At 39.8% G+C, this 26,306-nt stretch overlaps 1 pseudogene; it reads left to right on the forward strand.

Moving 5' to 3' along the window:
* LOC104871452 overlaps nt 1-25,280 on the forward strand; it is a 70,990-nt pseudogene extending 45,710 nt beyond the window's left edge.
* The last annotated feature ends 1,026 nt before the right edge of the window (nt 25,281-26,306 follow it).

Consider the following 26,306-nt stretch of genomic DNA (forward strand, 5'->3'; position numbering starts at 1 on the left):
TTTTTTTTTTTTTTTGCTTTGTTTTGTTTTTTTGTTGTTGTTATTTTGTTTTTTGAGACAGACTCTCACTATGTAGTTGAGACTGCCCTGGAACTCACTAGACCAGCCCAGGCTGGTCTCAGACTCACAGTGATTCTCCTGCCTCAGCCTCCTGAGTGCTGGGATTATAGGTGTGTACCACCACGCCTGGCAGAAACAGTCCACTCTTGTAAATTTCTCCATCCATGTTCATAACAGAGCATGCTCTTGGAGTACCACTAAAATGTCTAGGGCAACTTGGGCTGGAGTTAGCTAATGCCACCATTTGTGAGGAATAGAGAAGCTATAACAGCACCATGTCACTAGCTTGACCAAAGTGAAAAACTAGGTTCCTAAAGCTCATCTACTAGAATGTTCATCCAATCTATTTCCCATGGGATGTTTTAAAGACAGTATTTTGTTTTGGTAGCCATGATCTTGAACCATTACACTGTGAGATTCTGCTTACTCTAATTCTAAAAATAGGCTGTATGTTTTAAATGGAAGATTCAGTCATACCATGCCAGGCACTGTCCTAGATACTTCATAGAAATATTCCCAATTAATCTTCATTCTGTAAGGTAAATACCATGATAGGAAATCTGATACTCAGAAAGTCCAAGTAATTTGCCTAGAAAACCCATTCGATATATGGGCAGGATTTAAGATTTCAGGCTGTCTACTGGGCTCCAAAGTTGATGAATCCTCTACTATAGCTAGTTCTACCAGCTAGTCTATTTCTCAGAACAACCATGAACAGGAAAACATAAAGATAACACATCAAATATATCTAGACATGGTTGTACAGAGCCTGGACCCATGTGCAGTATTTGAACAAATGAACTAACTGTTTTGTACGTTGGCAACAGACAGACAATTTTGAGAAAGGATCAGTCTGATCTGACTGTAAGCTGACTGAAATAGTCAGAACAACAAATCACACTGCCAGTCCAGTTGTTTGACTAATCTTAACAAATAATGAAGTGGACCCAATCCATGGATTGATACTTAACTGTTAATGATGGGCTTGGGAGAAAAAACAAAAACAACTTTCAACACATCATCCTGACCTCAATACAATTTGAAGGCTATGTAAATTTGGTAAGGAAATGTTTAGACAGAGCAATTATTTTTAAAAAAATTAATGGGGGCTGGGGATTTAGCTCAGTGGTGCTATTGCCTGCCTCACAAGCGGAAGGTCCTTAGTTCAATCTCTGGTACAAAAAATTAACGGGCCCACAGAATTTTGCTGCATAACACTATTGGTTGGGAGTGACACTGGAGCTTAATACCTACTAAAAGTGTCTTGAAGAGTAGGTATTCTGGGACCTCTCCTTTTTTGGATGGTGATGATATTGTTTTCAGGGTACTTGATTCATAAATAAGCCATTAAATGATATTAGATTATTTGGCCTTTTTTTTTTCAGAATTCTCTGCTCTGTCGCAGCTGTGTTGGTTGCCAGCTCTGTGCTCCTGAGAAACTCACCTGACCTCTCTAGGCCTCAACTGCCTCCTCCCTTAAAGAAAGAGGGGTTGGCAGTGCAGTGGTCAAGCGCCCTTCCCCTCCTGTGTCAGACTGATGGGGAAATGTTGTTAACTGACTAGTGCCCTCTACAGGCCATTTCCTCTGTAGTGTGAGAACCCATGAAGGGACACTTGCAGGATTCTCTCAGGATATTTAACTTAAGGTCTGATATGATATTTTGTTACGTAGTGAACCATAGTAATGAAGCAAGTAAACTTTTAGATTTAATTTAGATCTGATTTTACAGATAAAGAACATGAGGACCACCTTGGGTGTGAACTTTGTCGATTCCTTTGGGAGAAGACGGGCTTGAACAGAACTCTCTTGATATTCAGCTCAGTAGCATTTCAGTAGAGACCTTACCGGTCTCTCAGAGTTGTTGTCAAAACAGTCTCCTTCCTCTCCTCAGATAGCATTGGAATTCAGCATGTTCTAATTTTTTTGTGTGTGCTTCCTACTCTTTAAGAGTTGATGAGCTGTGGATTTTTCTATTAGGTGGGAAATGGTTGCTTCAGTGTTGCCTAATAATTAAGTGAGTACCTCCTTGTAAGGTTGCTTTTCTGCAACCTTCCCAGTTACTGATGGGGAGGTCCCTACCTGACATTGCCAGGGGAAAATGTGTGTGTGCTCGATATCTGATTGATTTACTTTCAGTTCAAGGACTGCTAAAAATGTTTAATCCTTCATGCTGGGACTGACTCAGAAGTTAGGACACACTATTTCAAAGGCGAAGGACGCAAAAGAACATGTCTTGGTCAGCTTCCAGGATAAACTTGAGTCTGTTTAAACACACTTTAAAGTTCTAAAAAGTTAATCCATGTTTCAGTTTTTATTATGAGAGCAGAATGGGTGCTTTGTGGAAAGTTATTAATTCAGATAAGAAACAATTTTAAAATAATAGCAGTGTATTTCTACCCACATAGATTACCACTGTTAACACCTTTGTGTATATCCTTAAAGCATCTTCTGTGCATCTATAAATATACAGGTACACATTTTTACCAAAATGAGATCACATTGTGCATGCTTTTGTAACCTGCTTTTCAAATGATCTCTATCCTGCCAATAAATTTTCATCTTATCTCATCTCTGTTACATCTTTTCTCAGTCTAAGTTCAAATTCTCCCTACTTCTCCTCCAACGTGTCATTCACAGTTAGTTTATCCAAACTAAACCCAGTGTAGGGCCTGCCTTGCATCCCTTAAAACTCTTTCATGAACACAATTTCCTCCTTCCCTTTATTTTTTTTTAAATAAAACTTTCTGTTGGAAAAATAGGGAAGGCTAAGTTTTGGTGGGATTTTTGGAGGTGGAGCAGGGGACTTCTTTCAGATTTTATTCTTTATGTAAATCAATTTTTTTCTTTAAAAATTGCTCAACTTTCATCTTCATCTATGAGACATACTGCCTTAATGATACAACAGATGGTCAGCTGCTTAAATGTGAAGTTTCTGTCTAAAATGAAACCTGTAAACCTGCTCAGAAGCCTGGAAAGCATCTCTATTTTTCTTTCAATTTCCCTTCTACCTGTCCCTCCATCCCAAAACAAAAGAGATCAATCAAAACCCTGAGATAACACTGACAAAGAAGAGGTAAGGTCCCTGGCTTCATGGCGCATGTATCCTAGTAGAAGAGTTAGAACTGAAGTTAATCAGTATCATGAAATACTTAAATGACAGAGAAACACTAGGGAGGCAAAGTGTGAAATACAAAGTGTCCAGACATGAGTGGAGATTCAGGGGAGAAAGGGGCTTGGTCTGGCAGGAGAATGACTTTATTTATTTTTATTTTTTATTTTTTTGGTACTGGGGATTGAACTCCAGTCCTTGAGCTTGCAAGGCAGGCCACTGAAAGGAGAATGACTTTTAAATCAGAGTCAGTAAGCTAAGAGGAGAAGAAAGCTGTTCTGAGCAGTGCAAATGGCATTTGGTAACGTGCTGAGGTATAGGAAATTTTTTCTAGGATGGGTGAGGTAAAGAGGGAGAATAGGTAATGAGATAAAGCTGGAAGTGAAGGCCAGCTCATTCAGAGCCCACCGGACATGTGAACAATTTTGAACTTGATTTTATGGACAAAGGAGAGCAATGAAGAGCCTCACAGAGAAGAGAGGAGAGGAGAGGAGAGGAGAGGGGAGGGGAGGGGAGGGGAGGGGATCAGGTTTGTGTTTTGCTAAGACCATGCTGATTGCTGTGTAAAGAGGACACTGAAAGGATAGTAGTGAAATCAAAGAGCCATTTGGAGAGGCCCTGTGTTTGTCCAGCAAAGGCTTGATCTCTTGACTTCAACTGATGGCTAGCCTGGGTGGAAAAGGAGTGATTTTAGAGATATTTAGCTGATCGGGAAGTGGAACCCAAAAGACTTGGGACGGACTAGATGAGGAGGGTTGAGAACTGAAGGAAGAGGTGCTGAGATGAGATCTGTATTAGGATTGTTACTATACCAATGATCGCAACCTACTTCAAACTGGCCTAAACCTAAATGGAAACTTATTAACTCAGGTGCTGGGAAAGTCATGGGGGTAGGTGAGATACTTCAGATATGGCTGGGCCCAGGAGTTGAGACATGGCTTTAGCCATAACTCTTTTTCCTATTCTTGATCTGCTATGTGGACTTCACCCTTTTGGGAAAGCTCTCTCCTCATGGTGACAAAATATCTCCTGGTGGTACCATGTTTGCATCCTCATAAGGGAGCAATTCTAGCAGAAATAAATTTGCAGTGTTTTGAAGTAATGTCCTAGAAGGAGCCTCATGGCTAGCACATTTACCTCTGAAGCTTGAGATTAGAAACAATTCCAACTGAAACAAATACACTTGGAATGAGAAGGAAACTTGAGAAGCCGTTACCATTACTGTGGTGAATGGATGCTAGGAGGGAAGAATGACAAAACATATCGTAGGTGACTCTGGACGGGACTGGGCAGATGGAGAGTTATTCACTGGAGGCAGCGTAGAATGTCGAAAGGAAAGATCCCAAGTCAGGTTTGCACATGCTCTTTTTGAGGCCCATTAAAATTTTACCTGGGGACGTCCGCTAAGCAGATGGATGGATACATGGGTCGGAGGCTCGGGAGAAAGTTCTTGGCAGTAGTTCAAGATTTGAGAGTTACCAGTATCCAGGATGTGGATGAGATCATCTGAGGAGTGCATCAGATGAGAAGAGGAAATTTAATAGCCGAGTAGAGGAAGAGGAGAAGGTTACAGAATAGAGTGCAAAAGGCCTGGTCAGTGAATAAGAAGGAAACCTAGTGGGAACAGAGCCATTGAGTCAAACTCTTGAATGAAACAGGTAACTATATTCCTGGCCTCTGGGAGATAACGGTAGGTGAAGAAAAAGTATCCAATGAAGATGGCAAGATGGCAACATGGCAATCGTTGGAAATCTCAGTCAGTGGGACTAGTTTAGGTGGAGCAAAGAGGAAGAAAGCCAGGTCGGGAATAGCAAATAAAAATTGAAAACATAGCAAAGATTAGGAGTCTGCTATGAAAGGGTGGAGAAAGACAAACCACTGGCTAGAGCAGTAGGGAGGGGTCTAAGAAAGATTACTTGTTGTTGATTTATTTACTTATTTATTTATTTTTTGATAGGGAAACTTGAACTTATTGAAAAGGAAACTGGAAATACCTGAGCTAAAGCAAAGAAAATGGGATCAATAGCACAGGTGGGTGAAGAGACCTAGAATAGAGAAGGACCAACTACTTCACTGTAATTGGGAGGACAATAGAGAAATGCCAATGCAGGAAAGTGTGTGGATCTCATGACCAGAAATTCCTATACAGTCATTCCCATATAATGGCTTCTGTTATGTCTTTGAAGCAAGAAGTTGCATTAACTCCTTAAAATGTGCAAGGAATCTGGGGGTCTGAGTGGAGTAGAGAGGCTTGAAACCAGAAAAACAAATTCAAGGTAGAATGGAATTTCTGAGCAGTGCCTGTGGTCCAGAGAAGGCTGAGTTGGCCTAACCTGACCATCTGGTGACTTCTTCCAGGAAAACCCAGCAGCCTGGGCTTTGAAGAGATGGGTAGCTGGTTCTTTAGGTTGAGCAAAGAGCCCTGGGCCCTGTTGCATTTTATGACCATGGCATAGCACAAAGCATGAAACAAAGGATTACTTGGAGTCAGTGTCCAATCCAAACTCCAAGAGGTCCCAGAGGAGCTGCCATTAACTGGGTCCCCTCAACATGAGAGAATCTGACAAGGACAGCCCAAACTGGCTTTTTATTGATTGAACCAGGAAGCAAGGATAAAAGAAAAATGAAGGGTGCAGGTAGGAACTCATGTAGGGGAAAAGGGAAGGACAGGGTAAGGTTGAGTGGTCTGTTCAGTGACTGACCTTGGGACCAATCTAAATGATAAATTATGGTATGGGGAGGCCAGAGTATTTATTTATTTAAGGCAATGAATTTTGATCCTACTGTGACTTGTAGCCCTGTACACTCTTTTACTCTCTGACCATGCATTCCAGGAGGTTTTGGGTATGTAACTCCAAAAGTCCCTTACCTCTACATATCCGTCTCATATGTACCTCTGGCCAACACCCCCACAGGGCCCCAAAGCTCAATTGCATAGCTAATTAGTGAAATGAAAATGGGAACTGCTGGAGGATGCCACGCAGCTACCAAATACTATCTATTGACCGCATTGTTATAAAATGTTCTCACCGGTTTTCAGTGAGTTTCCAGGAAAATGATTGGAAGGAGGAGCCATGGAATCTTTGTTGGGCAAGGAGGGAGGGAGACAAGAAGGTACTGAAAACACCTAGAAGGGGATCTAGAAGATCCCCAGGAGGCAGGAAAACAGTGTGGAAAATATAGAGGGCTGGCCATAAGCAGCAGTCAGGTTTGGGAGGAAGTGAAGGCTGGGGCCGGCCGTGCAAGGCCTGGTTTTAGTTCAGCTCCACCACTTACTCACTAAGTGATCTTGCCAAGGCTTTGTATTTCTCATTTTTAAATTGAGAATAATGCTACCTTTCCTGCTTATCTTACTGATCTATGGTCAGCAATTATCTGAAGTGCTATGAAAGTGTTAGCTACATGGAAAAACGGGATTTCAACCTGCCAAGGATTAAAACTAGATCCCTATCTTTCACCATGCACTACACTAAAATCAAAGTGGATTAAAGATCTAAATATTAAAACAGAATCACTAAACTTGCTGGAAGATAAGTAGAACTCTTGGAGATGTTGGCATAGGAATAGACTTTATGAACAAATACTCAGTAGCATGGGAACTAGCACAAAGAATCAACAACTGGCATCTCATCTTATTAAAAAGCTTCTGCATTGCTAGCAAAGCCACCAACAGAGCTAAGAGACAACCTACAATGTGGAAAAAATTTTATCAACTGTTACTCAGACAAAGGCCTACTATCTAGAATATATAAAGAACTCAAAAAAACCAGACCCCCCAAATATAAAGATCCAATTCAGAAATGGGCATATGAAATGAACAGTCATTTCTCAGACAAACCTCTGCTGTGTTTCTTCCCAAAAGACTTAAAAGAATCATACCACAATGATAAATGTGCACGCATGTTTATAGTGGCACAGTTTGTAATAGCTAAGGCTTGGAAACAGCCAATTTGTCTATCAATTGGAGACTGGATAAAGATTAAAAAAAGCAAAATGGAATACTACTCAGCCATAAAGAACAAGAAATTAGAGACATTGATAGCTAAATGGATGCAGTTGAGGCCATACTCAACTTAAATGAGACAAATAGGACACACGTGTAAATATTGACTAGTTTCTCTGGTGTGAGAAACTAAAAGTGTAATTAAGGATCAAAATGTACAATTGATAATGTGAAATAGAAAGAAAAGGTCTAAATGGGGTAAGGGCAGTGGAAGGGGTGGGGGAGAGGAAAATATATGAGAAAAGGAAAAAAATGGAAACAAAGTCTTTGTAAATAGGGAGGGATGGAGAGTTTGAAGGAAGGGTAGGGGGAATGGGGAAAAAATAAGAACCAAGGTACATCATGTAAAGGTACAAGATCCCAATGATGAATTTAAGTTATATTGTATACCTGAAGTGTACCAATAAACTTAATAAAAAAAAAAAGAAAGTGTTAGCTTTTTCTGGGCCTGATACACACACCTTTAATCTCAGCACTCTGGGAAGCTTAGGCAGGAGAATTACAAGTTCAAGCCCAGCCTAGGCAACTTAGCAAGACTTGGTCTCAAAATAATTTTTTTTTTAAAGGACTGGGAATGTAGCTCAGTGCAAAGGCCCTGGGTTCAATCTGCGGTATCCTCAGTAATGAAAAAGAAAAAAAAAGTATACTGTATATTAGAAAACTGACCCAAAGATCTTTTTTCCATTATGCCCCAGAGATGAGGTGTGGGCAGTTACCAACAGCTTCTCACCAATTAGTGCTGGCTTCACATGTGTGCAGTGCTTAGACGTAGGGAGGGAAACATACTTTGCACACTCCGCATTTAGCTATTGCTATTTACAAACATGCTTTTCCTCTCCACTGACGTAGTGCTATTTTAATTTTTTAATTGTTTGTTTTTATTCCATAGCAGTTAAACCTTCCTGGATCATTCATACACAAAACCATTAGACAAGGGACAGAGCCTGGGGCCCAGATGAGTGGAGATCTCTGAAGGAGGTTACCCTGACTCTGCTCTGTATTTTTAACCTTTTATCCCCTAATGTTTTCTATCCTTTTCCTTTACTCCCCCACTGTAGATAAAAATCTTCCTCTTCCTGAGGTTGTCCTTGTTTCAGTAAACAGTGCCACTATTTATCTACCTCATGGTTTAAGGCCAAAACTTGAGTCATTCTTGATCCATTCCCACATATCCAATCTATTGCCAGACCTTGCCAACTCTACTTTCCAGAGAAATTCACTTGGTACCACATTTAGGGCCATCACTGCAGTCCAGCAGCATCACCTCTGCCATGGAGCACTGTGGCGACCTCTTAACCTGATGTTCTTTCTTGTACATCTGCTGGCCCACAGTTCATTCTCTCAGAGTCCCTTCCTTAGCATCACCTTCTTAAAGCGCATGTCCGGAGTCACTGAGAAGAAGATCTGCCCCTCCCCCACAACACTCACGTAAGACACCTTACCCTCTTGTAGCCCTGGAATTTGTTAAACTTGGTTTAGCCTTCGACCCTTTGCCACAGCTGTTCTCTTCCCTTGGAACATTCTTGTCTCCAATCTATATTCTTCCTCCTTATTCAATCTCAGATTTAATGCTGCCTCCCTAGAGAGCCCTCCCCTGACCATGCAGCCAAAAGTAGGATGGTTGATTTCACAAGTTACTCTCTATCCTTTCTTGTTTGCATTTCCTTTCCTTAAGTTACTCTATGGTCTATATAGACATCATTCAGAATTCATGGAGCAAACATTGGCTATGGAATCAAACACATTCACATAATCCCCTTTTTCACCTTCTCTTCCTTTCTCTGTTTCCCAGTCATTTTACTTTTTTTTTGTTGTTGTTGTTGAAATAGCATGCGCCACAATGTCCAACTCTCACTCCTTTTACATAATTAACTCATGGACTCCAGTGTTATATCAGTCATATTCCTTTCCTTTCCTTTCCTTTCCTTTCCTTTCCTTTCCTTTCCTTTCCTTTCCTTTCCTTTCCTTTCCTTTCCTTTCCTTTCCTTTCCTTTCCTTTCCTTTTCTTTTCTTTCATACCAGGATCAAACTCAGGACCTCACACTTGCGAGGCAGGCACGGTGCTGCTGAGCTAAATCCCCAGCCACAGACGTATTTCTAAACATAAGTCAGTCTTAAAATTTCAGTCGTTGATTTGAAGTATAAAGGCTTGGGATATTCAAGTGAAATTTGATTTTTTTCTCCTCATTTGGTTCTGAGCCTCAGTTTTCTTACATATGAAATGTCAGTAAGAACTGTTTCATGGGTTATTGTTGAATAATACAATAGGTGTAGCACAATAATATGGCCACAATAATACTGTGTAACAAACCTTCCCAAAACTCAGTGGCTGGAAATCGACATTCAATGCTTCTCATTCCTCTGTGGGTCAGCTGGGATGTTCTGCTGACTTGAACCGAGTTCATCCATGTCAGCAATCAGCTGACCACTCAGCTGGGGCTGGTTGGCCTGGGCTGGCTTCCCTGAGGTGACTCATCTCTGTTCCATATGATCTCCTGCCTCCCAGCAGGCCTGTCTGGGCTTGTGTTTTTGGTGGTGGCAGAGTTGCAACAGAGACATCAGAAACCCAAAGGCATATTTTGAGTTTCCACTTGTATAAGTTTGCTGTTATCCCACAGTCAAAAGAACTCACATGGCCAAGGTCACTGCCAAAGGGCATGAACATAGGGAAATATGACCCAGAACCCATGACCCAAAATACAGTCAACCCAGCACAGTGGGGTTGAATAATGATGATACAATTCCTTCCCTAGGAAGCCTTCCCTGGTCTCCTTCAGCAGACTTGAGCACTCTGTAATATATGTCTATTACAGAAGTTATTCATAAATATTTATTGAGTTCCTGACATTCCCAAGACGCTAGGTATGGGGGTGCTGTATATAGAGCAGTGAATTATATTTTAGTGCTGAGGAACAAGGAATGAATAAGTAGACACATGAAAGTATACACAATTTCATATATTGATGTAGGCTCCAAAATATTGCTTTAAAGTTTTTTATGAGCATGTCTAGTGTTCTCCATTACACCAGGATCTCTTGAGGGCAAAGACCAAGTCTTTTCAACTTTGCATCTCCAGTTTCTAGAAGTATCTGGGTCGGCAATTCATGAACCTGCAATCAGGCAGAGAGCACTGCAAAATGTAGGATAATGAGAGGTGTCAAGGACTGTGCCTTGGCATTAGCTATTCATCAGGTACTCACTCCTGTCAACTCCTATGTCTTCCCATGGGCAAAATGCAGGGACTGCCACTATTCTTCCTAGATGAGTCTCTGTGATACTCGGTGATTCCACCCAACGGTTAGCAGCATGGTTGGCCTAGCACGGATTCTCTCCTGATGGGAAGGAGTTTTTGCTCTCCCTTCTCAGGCCCTTCTGTGTCACCATGGGTGTTATGGTGGCAAAGTCAGAGAGGTCAGTGGTATGGACATGGGTGTTTGCTTTACTTCTACTAGAGATGGAAAGGTGAGAATCATTTTGATATGAAAGTTTCTATATTCTGCCATCTCTCTCAATAGGAATTGATAGGGTTGGTCTGCAGCTAATGCATTTCGCCATTAATCATTGGAACTCCTTCTTCAATTGGATTGGCTCTGAATCTCTATTAAATGCTACTGAGGGTCTCTCTCCATACATTCATCAGCTTACTTGAAGATACTGGTTGGCTTTAAAAGTACCAATATGTCATTAAACATTGTATTCATGCATCAAATTATCATACACCACCCTATAAAAATTATTGATGTGGCTTCTTGCCAGGTTTTTAAAGATTCAGCTATGGAACCTTCTGCCCATGTAGGATGTTCCTACATCATGAGTCTTGGTAAAAGGCAGAGTCTGCCTCTTACTCTAGAAGCACAACAAGCCAGGTTTTAGTTTTGCTTCTCCTCATTGACGGGGGTGGTTTGTGAGTGTGACTGAGCCAAGACAATCAGACGCTCCCAATGGGGCTGTCGTGACTGTTCTCCCCACGTCCAAAGTAGCATTGGGAACAGCACAAGTTGGAAATAATGTACTCTTGCTACTCTCCAATGGGGCTATGTGTTATGGGTTGAATTTTGTTTCCTTCTCCCCAAATACATATGCTGAATACCTAACCTTAAGTAGTTCAGGATGGGACATGTTTGGAATTATGGTTATTGCAGTGGAAATCAACTTATTCAATAGAGTAAGGTTATTAGGATATGTGTCCAATGTCCAACTCATGTGCCTCGTGTCCTTTAAAAAGAAGGGAAATTGGGATGCAGAGATCTTCATAGAGGGTAGATAGTGTGAAGAGATATAGGGAGAATGTCACAGGAACATGACTGACCATCTTGAAGCTAAAGAGATCCTAGGAACAGAGCCTCTGGCACCATGATGTTGGACTTCTAGCTTTCAGAACAATGAGGCCAGAAATCTAGGTGGTTTCAACCACCCAGTCTGCAGCACTGTATTATGGCAGTTCAAGCTAATATACCATTTTCTCCCAGAAAATTCCAGTGGTATGGTTTTGGCTCTGGTCCTGGCCTTTTCAGTTCCTGGCTCTTCATCTTCCAGGCATTTATGAAGCTGTTAAATATATTTTTAAAGAATTATTACTATTTTTGAGTAAAATTCAGCCAAAGTTTTTTGTTTCCAGCTAAGAAACCCAACTAATACAAATAACATGTTCTGAAGAGCTTTTCTCCATGGGGAACTCTTTTTTTTTTTTTTTTTCCTTCCTCTATCATCAAAACCGCTTATGCTTCTGAGCTTCCTGGTTGAGCCAAGGTTTTGTAGGTTTGGCCTATCTGCACTTCCTCTGTGGTTAGCAGGGTTTTAACTAATCCAGCACTGTTTCTCCCTTCTATTTGATAATAAAAATGCAGTTTTCTTATTTCACTCTCTTGAGGGTCGGCTGACTTGGTTCATTTCACTTAAAACATCGATGGTCAGGTATGTTCAAACCCTCACCGTAGAGTGAGACGGGCCTCCCATGATGTGGTGTACATTGCCACCATCAATAGGGGATCTCTGACTGCAGCCCCCAGAGCTGTGGACACAGTCATGATGTCAAATTTTATTCCTGTTCTAGAGAGCTTTTTGAATAAGCTACCTGCTATCTTTACTTCGGGTTTGGTCACATCGCTATTCCTGGTTCCTATAGTAATAGTTTTCCATTTCTTCTAAGTGTACAACGCTGAGTATATGAGACCACTCATTAAGTGAAACTGTCTTATCATGAGGTTGCAAAGGCTCAAAATCCTGGAGAGTCGAATTCTATGTTGTTGATGGCTGTCCTACCTCAAAATTTGAGATTTTCAAAAGAAAGGAATAAATTACAACCACAGGTAAAAATTATTAAGCCTAGGCCCTCTACTTCAAGTTTAAAGCAGAGAAGAAAGAGGATAAGGCATTCAGAGAATATGGTGCCAGTGTTTCTCCCACTTCTATTTCTCAAAAAAGAAGTAGAGAATTAACATTTGTTAGGAAAGAACCATGTGCTAAGCATGATGCTGCAGCTTCACAGATACATGCCATTGATTTCTTGCAACAGCTGTTGAACATAGCTAGCAGGAGCAGCGGTGAGCAAACAGGTTCTCACAGTGATACTTATAGCCACATATCATACCATAGATGCTCCTTAGGTTCTACAGGGAAACAGGGAAGCATGTTTCCAGCATCCCCCAAGAAGCCTCAGAAGTAACAGTGCTACTTTGGCTCAGATGAGGTGGAGTTTAAACAGGGGAGGAAAGTCAAGTATTCCTCAGGGAAGTCAGGTACCATTCCTTCTCAGGACCCTACGTCCGCCTTCAGCACATCTCTGATTACAAAGGTGGGACAGCGTCTTCTGAAGTCCTGCCTGTGCTGCATCTAGGTTTTGTCCATTTCGAATGCCCAGGCATTTTGTTTCTTTTCACTCTTTTTCTCTTGCTGCCTGTCTTACAGTTTATGGCTGAAGGAGAATTTGGGGTATATTCTATACCGTTGAGGGCTGTGGCTCTTGTTCTCTGTGGGGGAGAGGGCAGAGAAGAGATAAGTGATCTTGGACAAGTCTCAACTTCCTGAAGCCTTGGTCATCTCATCTCTAGAGTAGATATGATGGTACTACACATAGCCAATGGTAGGGCAGATCAGGACTCCTCTCAAATCTTCACCGTCCACACCAAGAGTCAGAACAAAACCCTCGTCTCTCCCATGATGTGAGTAATCCATTGTTGTTGTAAATTTCTGCCTTAAAGAGAGCCATCTTATGCAGGGAAGTTTTCTGAATGGCATTTCTGATAGGTTCACAACACCAGTTCAGGGAGGAGAGAGGGATCAGAGGTCACATTCTGCAAGCTTACTTTATACACACTGGCCACATCCATTTGAATGTTGTATTTTTTCTTTTTCTTTATTAGTGCATTATACAACATGCTTTAATCATTCTTCTGCATCACCCCCTTGCTATAGCCTCTCACCAACAGTTTTACATCTTTGGGGGGAGTTTGATTTGGATGTGTATAATGTCTTTTGACCGATTAAACTCACATCCTCTATTATCTACCCTCACACCCTTCCCCCAAGTTTATCATATCATTTATTTCCAAATTACATAGGAAGACAATTTTGATTACAGCATTCTATCAGGGGATGAAATACACTTTGACCTAGAAAGAAAGGGTAGAGTAATTTGGTGAGGAAAGTTTGGTTTCTTCCCATTCATTTAAAATCAAATCCCTCCATTTTGAAAGGTCTAAAAATATCATGGGGTCTTCTCTAGGAATATTCATGGTGAAGATATTTGAACTTAATTTTTATTTTTAATTAAGCTTATTAGTACAATTGAGATATACATAATGATCACATCCATCATACGGAATTTACACCTGTACACAATATATGTTAATTTGTATTTTTTCCCAGTTTCTTCCACTCCCTCCAGCCCTTTTCCTCTCCTTATTTACAAAACATTTGTTTCTATTTTTATTTTTATTTTCTCTTTTTTTTCTTTTCCCTTTCTTCCTTTTGACCCCCTCTCTCCCCAGTGCCCCTTCCCATTTGAACTTTTTCTATTTCATATTATCTATCATACATTTTCATTTTTTAAAACTTTCAGTTTCTCACACCAAGAATATTTACAATGAAAAATTTACACATGTGTGTCTGATTTATTTTCCTTCAGAGTACAGTCTCTAAGTGTATCCATTTAGATATAGCTGTCTTTTTTTTCTCATTGAGTTTATTGGTACATTTTAGGTATACAGTACAGTTACATTCATTATTGGGATCTTGTACCTTTACATGACAGGACTTGGTTCTCAGTTTTTCCCCTGTCCCTGCCCTCCTTTCACCCCCTCCTCCCCTCCCCATTTACAAACATTTTATTTCCATTTTTTCATTTTCTCCTATTTTTTTCCTTTCCCTTATTACCTTTCCCCTAACTCTAAATGGGAAGGGTAGGTGATAGGTATAACTGTCTTAAGTTTAGCCTTCTTTATGGCTGAGTAGCACAACATTGTATAAAACACACACACACACACACAAACACACACACGTTTCATTCATCAGTTGATGGGCACTTGGGCTGTTTCTAAGATTTAGCTATTACACACTGTGCCACTGCAAACCACACACACACACACAAACACACACACATTTCATTCGTCAGTTGATGGGCACTTGGGCTGTTTCTAAGATTTAGCTATTACACACTGTGCCACTGCAAACATGGGTGTTCATATGTTGCTGTGACGATGCTTGTAATTCTTTTGGGAAGATACTCAGAACAGGAATAGCTGGGTCAAATGGGACCTCTAGTATCACCCATTCTTTCTTCCAGCAGATTTAGTGTTTCTGTTTTAAAATTTAGATCTTTGATCAGTTTTATTTTAGTTTAGTGCATGATGTGAGACATGGGTTTAGTTTTAGTCTTTGGCATGTGGAAAGTCAGTTTTTCCAGCACCATTTTTTTCCCCATTGAGTTTATTGGTACATCTTAGGTATACAGTACAGTTACCTTCATCATTGGGAACTTGTACCTTTACATGACAGATCTTGGTTTTCATTTTCCCCCATACCTTACCCCCTTCACCCTTTCTCCCTTCCCTATTTATAAAAACTTTATTTTACATTATCATTTAATTGTAGAAACTGTCTAATTTCTTTTTTAATTTTATGTGTGACCAATTAGTTGTTGTGATGGGTGTCATTTAATTTCCAAGTGTTTGTGGAGTTTTGGTGGTTTCTTTTGCCATTTATTTCCAATTTCATGGCACTATGGTCTGCTAATACACATGGGATAATTTCAATTCATTTACATTTACTTAAGCATGTTCTATGAGCTAGTATGTAGTCTATTTTGTAGAATGTTCCAAGGCACTGAGAAGAATGTGTATTTTGAGGTTGTGGGGTGAAACACTCTAGACATCTACTAAGTCCATTTATTCACAGGTTTAGTTTAGTTCTGATGTTTCTTTGTTGATTTTTTTTTGTCTAGTTGATTTATTTGTGACAGTGGGGTATTGACTTCTTCCATTATAATTGTATTAGTGTTTATTTGATTTTTCATGTCCATTAATATTTGTTTTATATAGTTTGGTTCAACAGTATTTGTTGCATGTATATTTATGATTGCTATCTCTTTCTCTTTGAGTTTTCTCTTTACAAGTATGTAATGACTTTTTTGTCTCTTTTGACCAGTTTTGGCTTGAAGTTCATTTTGTCTGTAGATAGAATAGGTACCCCTGCTCTTTTCTGGGGTCTTGAATTTCTTTTTTAGTTAAATATTCTTCCTATATGAGGAAAAGTTTTGGATCTTGTTTCTTGATTGTTTTTTTGTTTTGTTTTGTTTTGTTTTGTTTTGTTTTTGTACCAGGGATTGAACTTGGGACCTTGCACTTGTGAGGCAGGTGGCAGAACCACTGAGCTAAATCCCCAGCCCTGAATCTTGTTTCTTGATCCATTCTGCCAGTTTGATTTTTTTTAAACTGGGGATCGAACTCAGGACTTTGCACTTGTGAGGTAAGCAGCATAACCACTGAGCTAAATCCCCAGCCCTGGTCTGAATTTTTTATTGATAAATTGATGCCATTTACCTCAATGGTTATAATAGATATTTATTGGCTTATCCTTGTCATATTGTTTTCTTGTTGTTGGTTCCCTGACTGTCTACTCTGTTTAATTGCTTTCCTTGCCTGGTAACTTCTTCCTATTGGTGTTTTTGGAATTGTAGTCTTCATTATCTCTTTCTAAAATATCCTTCAGAGCATTTTGTAGAGCTGTTTTGGTGGTCATGAATTTCTTGTCATGGAATTATCTTATTTCTCCATTGAGTTTTTCAGGATACATCAATCTGGTGTAAAGGTTATTTTCTTTCAGGACTTGAAATACTTCATTCTAAGCCCTCCTTGCCTTATGGGTTTGTGTTGAGAAGTCTTGTGATGTGATTCTGATGGGCTTTCCTTTATAGGTGATTTATTTCTTTTCTCTAACAGCTTTTAATATTCTGTTCTTGTGCTGAGTTTCGGGAATCTTGACTATTATATGCCTTGGGATAGATTTATTTTAGTCATATCTAGTTGGAGTTTTATATGCCTCACTTATTTGTATGTCATATTTGTTCATTTTCCATGTTTGAGAAGTTTTCTACCATTACTTCTGTGAACAGGTGTTTCGTTTTGTTTTTGTTTTAAATGGCATTTGCGTTGTCCCTTGCTTTCTTATTGTCTCCAATCATTCTTATGTTGTTTTTCTTTGCATCATCTTGCAGCTGGATTGATTTTTCTTGGTCCCTTGATATTTTAAAAAAATCTTTCTTTTTGTGTCCACTAACTGCAATCCTGTCTTCTAGATTTGATATTCACCTTGGTTCAGATGATTGTGTAAACTTTCAATGGAGTTTTTAATCTCCTGGATATATTTGAATCTGTTTAATGGGTTCCACTTCTTTCATATGTTGGGCATTCATGGTTTCCATTGTTCTCCTAAGCTCCTCTATTTTTAAAAATCTGTGTCTACTGTATATTCACTGAGTAAGTCCTTCATTTTGATCATCTTTTTTACTTGAGAAACTATTTTTGATCCATTTTTCTCTACAGCCTCATGCATTTTTTGTTAAACTTTTGCTGTCATTTCAGAAAATTCAGGTGAGTAGCTTCTGCTTTCCTTTATCTTGTCCTCAGGATTTGGGTGGGCTGGATATCTGTGGCTGCATTTTGCTTTTGCATCTTTTGTTTTCTATTTTTAATTTTAATTTGTCTTTTGTTTTCATGCTTGTAAATTTCTTACGGTAGGGAGCTTTATCACTAGTATTGAGGCTTCCCTAGGAAATGTCTGTTCCTTAGTGATGTCTTCTAGGTGTATCTGGCTCTTGGTATTTGTGTGTGTCCCAAGACAATCTTCCCAATTTATTAAAGATGAGGAGTTTCTATTTGGCTCAACACCCAGTCCTTTGGTACTGGATTATTGTGATGGTCATAACCCCAGACAATCTCTGTGCTGACATACAATGAAGAATAACTGATTGCAACAGGTATGGCATCCTGATTAAAGTAGTACAATTAGCACTAACAACAGCATCACACACCTCCTAAAAACTGACAAACTGTGGTATCTATTAATTTGGTACCTTTACTCATAGAAATAAGATCTGCAGTTATATAACAAAATCCAACATAATCCAGCAACTTCTATGTATTGAGTTTCCCTTAGTAGAGTGACTTTACCCTATTGTGGGGGGAATCTAGGAGGATAGAGAAATGAAGAAGGACTATAGTAGAAGCAAGGACAAAGGGTGATCATTTAAGCTTTGGGAAACAGGATAAGAGGACAAGAGAGAAAGAATGAAGGAGAAAGCAACGGATATTGAAGCAAACCAGAAAGACTAGAGACAATGTTCTCTCACATGAAAATGTCAAAAATCAAGAAAGACAGTTGAGAAAATAGAGACAACAACAACAACAAAAAAACAAAATAAGCAATAAAAATAAAAATCTAAACAAAAAACTGATATATGAAAATGGAACCAACAAAAGAAAGAAAGAAAGACCAATAAAATTCCACTGGTGCCCACAGTTCTGTGGTAGTGTTTGAGTCAGAGCCCAAATCTGTGCTGCCAAGTCTGTAGCAGGAGTAATGCTATGTATGGCGTTAGTCTTGGCCTCTAGATGTGGGGGCTTGGGCCAGCCTTCTGCCAGCAGCTTTTGCATGTCCCTTGGCTGTGTGGCTCTCCCAGTTACAGTGGTACCCTTAGTCAGAGACAGCCTGAGTCTGCTCCCTGTCCTGTGTACAGTTGGCCTTCCTGGACCTTGCACAGTCTCTTCTTTTCTACTGTGTTGTCTCTTCACATGGTTTATTGCAGGTCAAAGGAGTGCTGTCTTCCCATGGGTAGCCCAAGGCTGCTTGAATACCACTTCTGTGAGCCATATCCTTCTGTCAGACCACTGGTCACAGGTTAGGAGGGGTGTATTCTTCCACTTACTATCTGGTCTGGTCCCTAACCTTGTTTTCACTAGAGGTTTCAGTTAGCCATTATTGTGCTTGACAACAACAACAACAATGACACCTCTAGCAGACAGCCGGGGAGGGAGCAGCCTCCTGGCCACTTAATGTGCTTGACAACAACAACAACAACAATGACACCTCTAGCAGACAGCCGGGGAGGGAGCAGCCTCCTGGCCACTTACCCCTGTACGAGCCTGCAGAATTTGTTGCTCTGTTTGCAAGAAGGTAAGAGAGGTGAAGGGCCTTATATCCCACTTCTGTCCTGTGTGGGTTGAGTTTGCCACACTTTTGCAGTTTGTTTGGAAACATCCCAGAGTGGCAATTCATGTTCCACATGCTGCACACTGGTGGCAGCACCACAGGAAGTCCTGTGGGCTGGTACACTGCTTCATGAAGTCCTGTGCCTATGTTTTGTTTGCTCTACAAGTCTATTTCAGATTAATTTTGGCATCAGGATGTATGTCCTCCCTTTCTTCCATTTACCTTTGTTTTCAGTTGATTTTCTCTGAATAGCTCTAACATGGCTCCTCCTCTATTCAGCCATGTTGAAAGCCCTTGAATTTACTTTTTAATAAATGAGCAATAAGTTTTATTTCACTTCCGTCCTGCCAGAACACAGCAACAGCCTTCCCACTGGGGGTACTTATTTGGGTATAGCTTTCTGGCTACAAACAGGACAGAGTCTCTGGGGTGAGAGGGAGCTGCCACTTAACTGGACTGTAAATTAGAATGAATGTGTAAGCTAGAGACTTTTACATCCCTTATTTTCATGGAAAAGATGGAGCCAAATATTCAATAAATACTTCTCTAGGTAGCAAGGGGTCATAATGTACTGTTATGCTTGAAATTCCCTTTCAGTAGACATTCTTTCCCTTGCAAACAGCGTTAAGCTCTAAGACTTATGTGGAAGATGCTAACCAGAATTTTTAAACCTCCAGTGATGCCAGATTTCTAGTAAGAAACTGTTACTTTCTTTTTAAGAGAGACAGTAGTAGTAGTCATGATAGTGGTGGTAGCAATATTACTAATAACCAGGGCAACAGCAGTAATATTAATAACGCAACATAAACTAGGCATTTATTATGCTTTAAGGAATCTTTAAATGCCTTATGCATACTAATTTATATAATTCTCACAATAACCATAGGAATTAGGTGTGATTTTTGTCTATTTAACCAAATGAGAAATGAAGACATAGAGAGATAAAGTGTCTTCCTGAAGATGAGACAATTGATGGGGTCAGGATTTGTACTCAGGGACACCATTCCTGAAGTTCATATGTCTTGAACACTGCACAAAAGGCCAGTGGTTCCCACCTTCCCTGGAATCTCCCTAGGCCAATCTTTGATCTGTAGCTGTCTGACCTGAGACTGCTTGAGTATAATTACTGTACTCCTGGCTTGCTGAAGTCATTCCTAGTGGTTTCTCTCCTTAGACATAGTCCCATTCCAGGAACCACTGTCAGCAGGTACTTCATGGAAGAGTGTTTGCCATTGCAAGTAATTTCCTTCACCACTACTTGTCATGGCTGCTGCCATCCACTTCTGCCGATTTTCAGTTTCTGCTATTCTTGTAACAGTATTCTTGCTGCTCGATCCTTCCCAGTGCCACCTCTAGTATATAGTCCAACAAAGGCGCAATGCCTTAGTGCAGTCTCTTAAAGATGTCATCAAGGAAGCAAGTCTATATACGTCCTATCCCCTCTCGCTTTTTGAGTCATGGCCCAGGTGCCTTTGGCTAATAAGATGCAAGAGTCATGCATGCATCCATGTGTGTGTGTGTGTGTGTACCTTCAAATTTACAAAGTTAATTAAAATTCATTAGCTCATCTAATCTTCAAACTAACTCTGCATGTGAGACCCTTATGATCCTCAGTTTAGAGAGGAGAAAATTGATACTTATAAAGCTTAAATGGCTTCCCTATGATTTTATAGTAATGTCAGAATTTGGAGTGAACCTAATCTTATGGTACTAATTTTACCAAGGATATTCTTGGTCTCTTAACACTTTGACCTAATGGATAAAATTTCCTTATTTTAATTTAAGCTACCATGATTATTCTTGAGGCTGTTCTGTAATTCTTTTTACCATTGTTTATATCTCTTTTTCTTTTTGGTTGCTTATCTTTTGGGGTGGAGTAATCTTTTGTGGCTAATAAGAACTCTTGCTAAAAATACTTTGACCTAATGGATAAAATTTCCTTATTTTAATTTAAGCTACCGTGATTATTCTTGAGGCTGTTCTGTAATTCTTTTTACCATTGTTTATATCTCTTTTTCTTTTTGGTTGCTTATCTTTTGGGGTGGAGTAATCTTTTGTGGCTAATAAGAACTCTTGCTAAAATAGGAATTTTGGTTCTTTATCTAGCATGCATTTTCAAATATGTTTTCCAGATAGACCTGCGCCTTTAACTTTTTAACAAATGTTTTAAAAATATTTCTCTTTATTTGAAACAACATTTATTGGTACATTTCAGAATACATAATGATAGCATTCAAAATGGGGAATTTGTGCCTGTATATATTCCAAAAACACAAAATAGTAAAAGTTTTACAAAGAACATCTATATACCTGTACCTCAATTCACCATTGATATTGCTTCACCCACAAGTACTTCAGAGTAAGCATCTCCTGACAAGGACAGTCTCATATCAATCACTGTTATCATCATAGCAATGAAAACTAAAAATTATTTTGTATAGCTGGGTGTGGTAATGCATGCCTATAATCCCAGGTATTTAGGAGGCTAAGGTAAAAGGATCAAAAGTTTTAATCGAAATGCTAAATCTGCTGGAAAAGAGAATAAGCAGAACACTTGAGGACATAGGAGTAGCCAAAGATTTCATCAACAAAACCCAGGCAGACAGAAAATACTACAAAGAATCAACAACTGGGACCTCATTTCATTAAAAAGATCTTGCATAGCAAGAGAAACCACCAACAGAGTGAAGAGACAACTGACAGAATGGGAATTTTTTTTTTTTACTAGCTATTCATCAGTTAAAGGACTATTATCTAGAATATATGAAGAACTCAAAAATAGCAGACTCCCCACATTTGAAGACCCAACCCCCCAAAATGGGCATCTGAAATCAAAATCACACAAAGAAGTAGAAGCAGCAAATAAATATATGAAAGAATGTTCTACATCACTGGTCATTAGAGAGATGCAAATTAAAAAAACACTGAGATTCCATCTCACTCCAGAATGAATGGCTATCAAGAAATCAATCAATAACAAATGCTGGCAGGGCTGTGGGGAAAAAGAAACCCTTTTTCACTGTTGGTGGGAATGTAGACTGGAGCAACCACTGTGGAAATCAGTGGGGAAATTTCTCGAACAATTAAAACTAGAGATTCCATTTGGCTCAGCTATTCCTCTTCTTGGTACCTACCTGAAAGAATTAAAAGCATCATACTACAGTGATGTATGCATACCCATGTTTATAGCAGCAGTTTATAAATGCTAAACCTTGGGAACAGCCCAAATGCCCATCAACCAAGGAGTGGATAAAGACGATGTGGGTTTTTTCCACAGTGGAATATTAATATTGCTGTGCCATAAAGAAGAATGAGCTGCAGACATTTATAGCTAGGTGGATGGACCTTGAGACCACACTCTTAATTGAAATAAACCAGACATACATATTTGAGTGCCATGTTGTTTCTCTGATGTAAGAAACTGAAAGTGGAAATAAGGACTAAAACCAGGGAGATTGGGTCAGTAATGTCCAAAAGTTACAGGTTTCTTCCTATTCTGAGCAAGGAGAAGAGGTCACCCCTATGTCCTGGATTGAATGAAGGTTAGAGGGTTTGCCTAATGGGAAAGACATCTTTGGAATAGTATTTCCTATGTCACAGGCAAGATTCTACCTAGATGGGTAGATGGGAGCTATGTGATCCCAACATCTAGTTATCTACTCAAAGGCCTGCATTTTAGTTTTCTGTAACATCCACTTAATCTGGCAGTTTGAACTCTTTCCCTCAACTGAACTCTGACTTTAGAGCTCTGATAAAATATCCCACAGGTCTGGGCTCCCCTCAACCTTCTATCTTCCTTCTAACCTATGTAAATTTCTGGAGTGGCTATCTTATGTAAAATACAGTAAAAAATTTATTGTACATAGTTTCTATTAAATGTTAAAGAAAGCATTTTAAAAAGTAGAGAATTAGGAAGTAGGGGGTTCTAATAATCTCCCAAGTTATATATTCTGTGGTTTCAAAAATATGTCAATATATATGCTAATATATATTTCTCATATATATATATATACGTATATATACATATACATATATATGCTAATATATGTTTCTTTTATACTGCTGGATCCTCTTGGCTCACTGAAAAAGAAAGTTTTGTGGTATTATCCATTTGTTTCTTTTTTTTGTAAGGGTCTTTTTTGTCTGTGACTTGTATTCTTAACATTTTGGCCATTCTTTTTTTTTTTGTACCAGGGATCGAACTCAGGTCCTTGAGCTTGTGAGGCAGACAGCAGAACTACTGCGCTGAATCCCTAGCCCTCGGACATTCTTTTAAAATTATCGTACACGGTGTATTAACTAACATTATTCTTTAATTTGTTATGAAATTTTGCTTTTTCATAGAAGACTGCTTTTAAAAAACATTTTGTTGATTACTATGTAATTGTGGGAAGTACCATGTGGCATGCGCCGTCGGGTGAGCATCCGGAGATGATAGGCGACTGAGTGCTGGGCCTGGGTTGCTCCCCTCCTGCCCCGCCAGGAACCTGGAGCAGCTTCAGAAGCTCAAGCGACAGTACCTGGACCAACAACAGCATCAAAGCGCTTTCGGGCAGACAAAGTAGCTCCGCCCGCTCACGAGGAGCCCCAGGATGTTTACTGGTTGGCTCAGTGTCCTTATCTGACAGCACAGTATCACAGAGCAGCCCATGCACTTCGGTCACGAAATTGGACAAATTGTAGAAAGCGTGTTGTTACCTTGCAGCCAGATGTCCTTATGCCGCAAAGGAGTATCAGCAGGCTCTTGGTATTCTTGATAGGGAGGAACCAATCAACAAAAGACTATTTGAAAAATACCTGAAGGATGAAAGCAGCTTGAAAGACTCTTCCAGTAACTGGGAAATGTCACAATCCGCAATAAAGAGTTCTATTTGTCTTCTACAAGGGAAAATCTATGATTTTCTAGAAAACTAGCTACCTACAGTTATAAAGGAGTTCTGAAGCTTGATATCTACTGGTTTTTGTTTTGTTTGGTTTGGTTTGGTTTTTGGTAGCAAGGACTGAACTCAGGACCTTGTGTTTGCAAGGCAGATGGCAGCACCACTGAGCTAAACCCCCAGCCTGATGTCTACTGTTCTGAAGCATTTGATCTTTTAACATCACACCACACGTTGACAGCACAAGAAGATAAATAACTTCTTGAGTCACTCACTATCTCTTAGCAAGCTCTGTACTGAAGAACAGGAACTACTATGTTTTGTTTGAGAACAAATTAAAAAAGTATAAGCCTAGTGAAACTGTCATCCCCGAGTCTGTAGATGGCTTGCAAAAGAATCTGGATGTGGTAGTATCTTTAGCTGAAAGACGTTATTTTAACTGTGATTTTTAAGATGTGCTACAAGATTACATCTGTAGCAATGGAAAAAAAAGATCCTTTCCATGCAAATTGTTTACCTGCACACAATAGGAACGCTTGTGGAGCTGAATAAAGCAAAGGAGCTTTTCTCTCTTTCTCATAAACTGGTGGATTTATATCCTAGTAATCCTATGTCTTGGTTTGCAGTGGGATGTTATTATCTCATGGTCATAAAAATGAACATGCCAGAAGATATCTCAGCAAAGCTACAACACTAGAGAAGACCTAGGGGCCCACGTGGATAGCCTATGGGCATTCATTTGTTGTTGAGAGCGAGCATGACCAGGCCATGGCTGCATACTTCACAGCAGCACAGCTAATGAAAGGGCGTCATCTGCCAATGCTACATATTAGATTCAAATATGGTTTGACCAAGACTCAAAACTGGCTGACAGATTCTTTGGTGTAGCTCTGAGCGTTGCACCGGAAGACCCTTTTGTCATCCATGAGGTAGTCGTGGTTGCCTTTTAGAATGGAGAATGAAAAACGGCAGAAAGATGGTTTCTTGATGCTTTGGAACAAATTAAAGCAAATGGAAATGAGGTAACAGTTGACAAATGGAGATCTTTGCTGAACAAGTTGAGGCATGTTTGCAGAACACTTAAAAAATATGCTGAGGCACTGGATTACCGCTGGCAGGCATTGGTATCATACATCTACCTATTCTGCTGAGGATGTATCCGAAGTCTGGAGGGCAACTTTGAGAATGCTGTGGATTGTTTTCACACCACTCTTGGTCTTACACAGGATGACACAATTTCCTTTACAACACTTGGTCATTGCATCGAAAGGTACATTGGGGATTTTGAAGCTCATATTGGGAATCTGAAGTAGAAAAACAGACTGCAGAACAAACAGGACTTGCACCATTGGAAAACTCCATTCCAGGCCTTCCTTGGAAGAAACTCAAGAAGACCAGCTTTTGTGGTCACCGCCAACATGTCAGAACTTCCCTCACTTCCATACCAATCAACTCTTCAACTGGAGAAGAAGCTCAAAATTGGAAAGGTGCACTTGTTCCAATGAAATTCACCATTGTTTGTAATGTTACAGAACTGATAAAATTCTCTGTCATCATTTGGAAGGTAAAATCCTTGAAATGCTAATACACAATTGACTGTTGATCCTTCTACATAGTGTGCAGGCATAGGAGGCCATAAAAATGTATAATAATCACGAGCGGTACTCCATCCAACCTTGAATATACCAACCCAATCTTTTGCATGTGGATGGATATACAAACTTAAAGTATAATGACATTCCAGGTGTGTATTAGGAAGATAACTCTTGGCCGCATTTTGAAAGATGACATGAGACAAAATTGGAAGTCTACAGAAAGACTTCATGAAAGGAGGTCATTATGAATCCAGTGAAGGGCTCCCGAGCCTTGAGGGAACATTAGGTTTCTAACCTTGAGTTACTATCAGCCACCATACCTCTTCCGCTACCACCACCACCTCCACCTCCCTCCACCAAGTGGCTACACCTCCCTTCAGAGCCCAGAGCAGGTGCTGCCTTTTAACTTTGTTTTTAGCTTTAATATATATAAATATATAAACTGTTTATGTTGTCACATTCATCAATCTATGTCTTTGTAGTTTCTGCCTTGGAAAAGCCTCCAAGTCAGCAGCTGGGTCCTAAATGGAGCTGATTTTTTAAAAATCTTATTTTGAGACAAATCCAGAGAAAATGGAGTATTCACTTCTTTTGTCCCACTCAGTGACCTTTTCATCCATTCTTTAATGTATTTCCAAACGTCACAGATGTTGACTTGCTTGGAGACTTAACAGAAACTCTCTGTCTGGGGTTCATTACATATATCCCAAAGTGCTAATCATTTTCTTCGCTCATCAAATATTTATTTGGTGCCTATAATGCGCCAGGCACCATACAGTGGTTGGTGTGTACAATTTCAAATAAGCAATTTCTCCGCTCAGAGAGCTCCTTGTGTAGCTAGGAACATAGAAGAGTACCTGAGCAAGTACAGTGGAGGCCCCTACAGTCTGGGCTGCATTTTGACTTCCTTGGGTCCAAGTACTGTTGCCTTATTGATCCCCTCCTCCATAGTATT

The sequence above is a fragment of the Fukomys damarensis genome, unplaced genomic scaffold (assembly GCF_012274545.1).
Source record: "Fukomys damarensis isolate Sample0158 unplaced genomic scaffold, DMR_v1.0_HiC HiC_scaffold_1, whole genome shotgun sequence".
Lineage (NCBI taxonomy): Eukaryota > Metazoa > Chordata > Mammalia > Rodentia > Bathyergidae > Fukomys > Fukomys damarensis.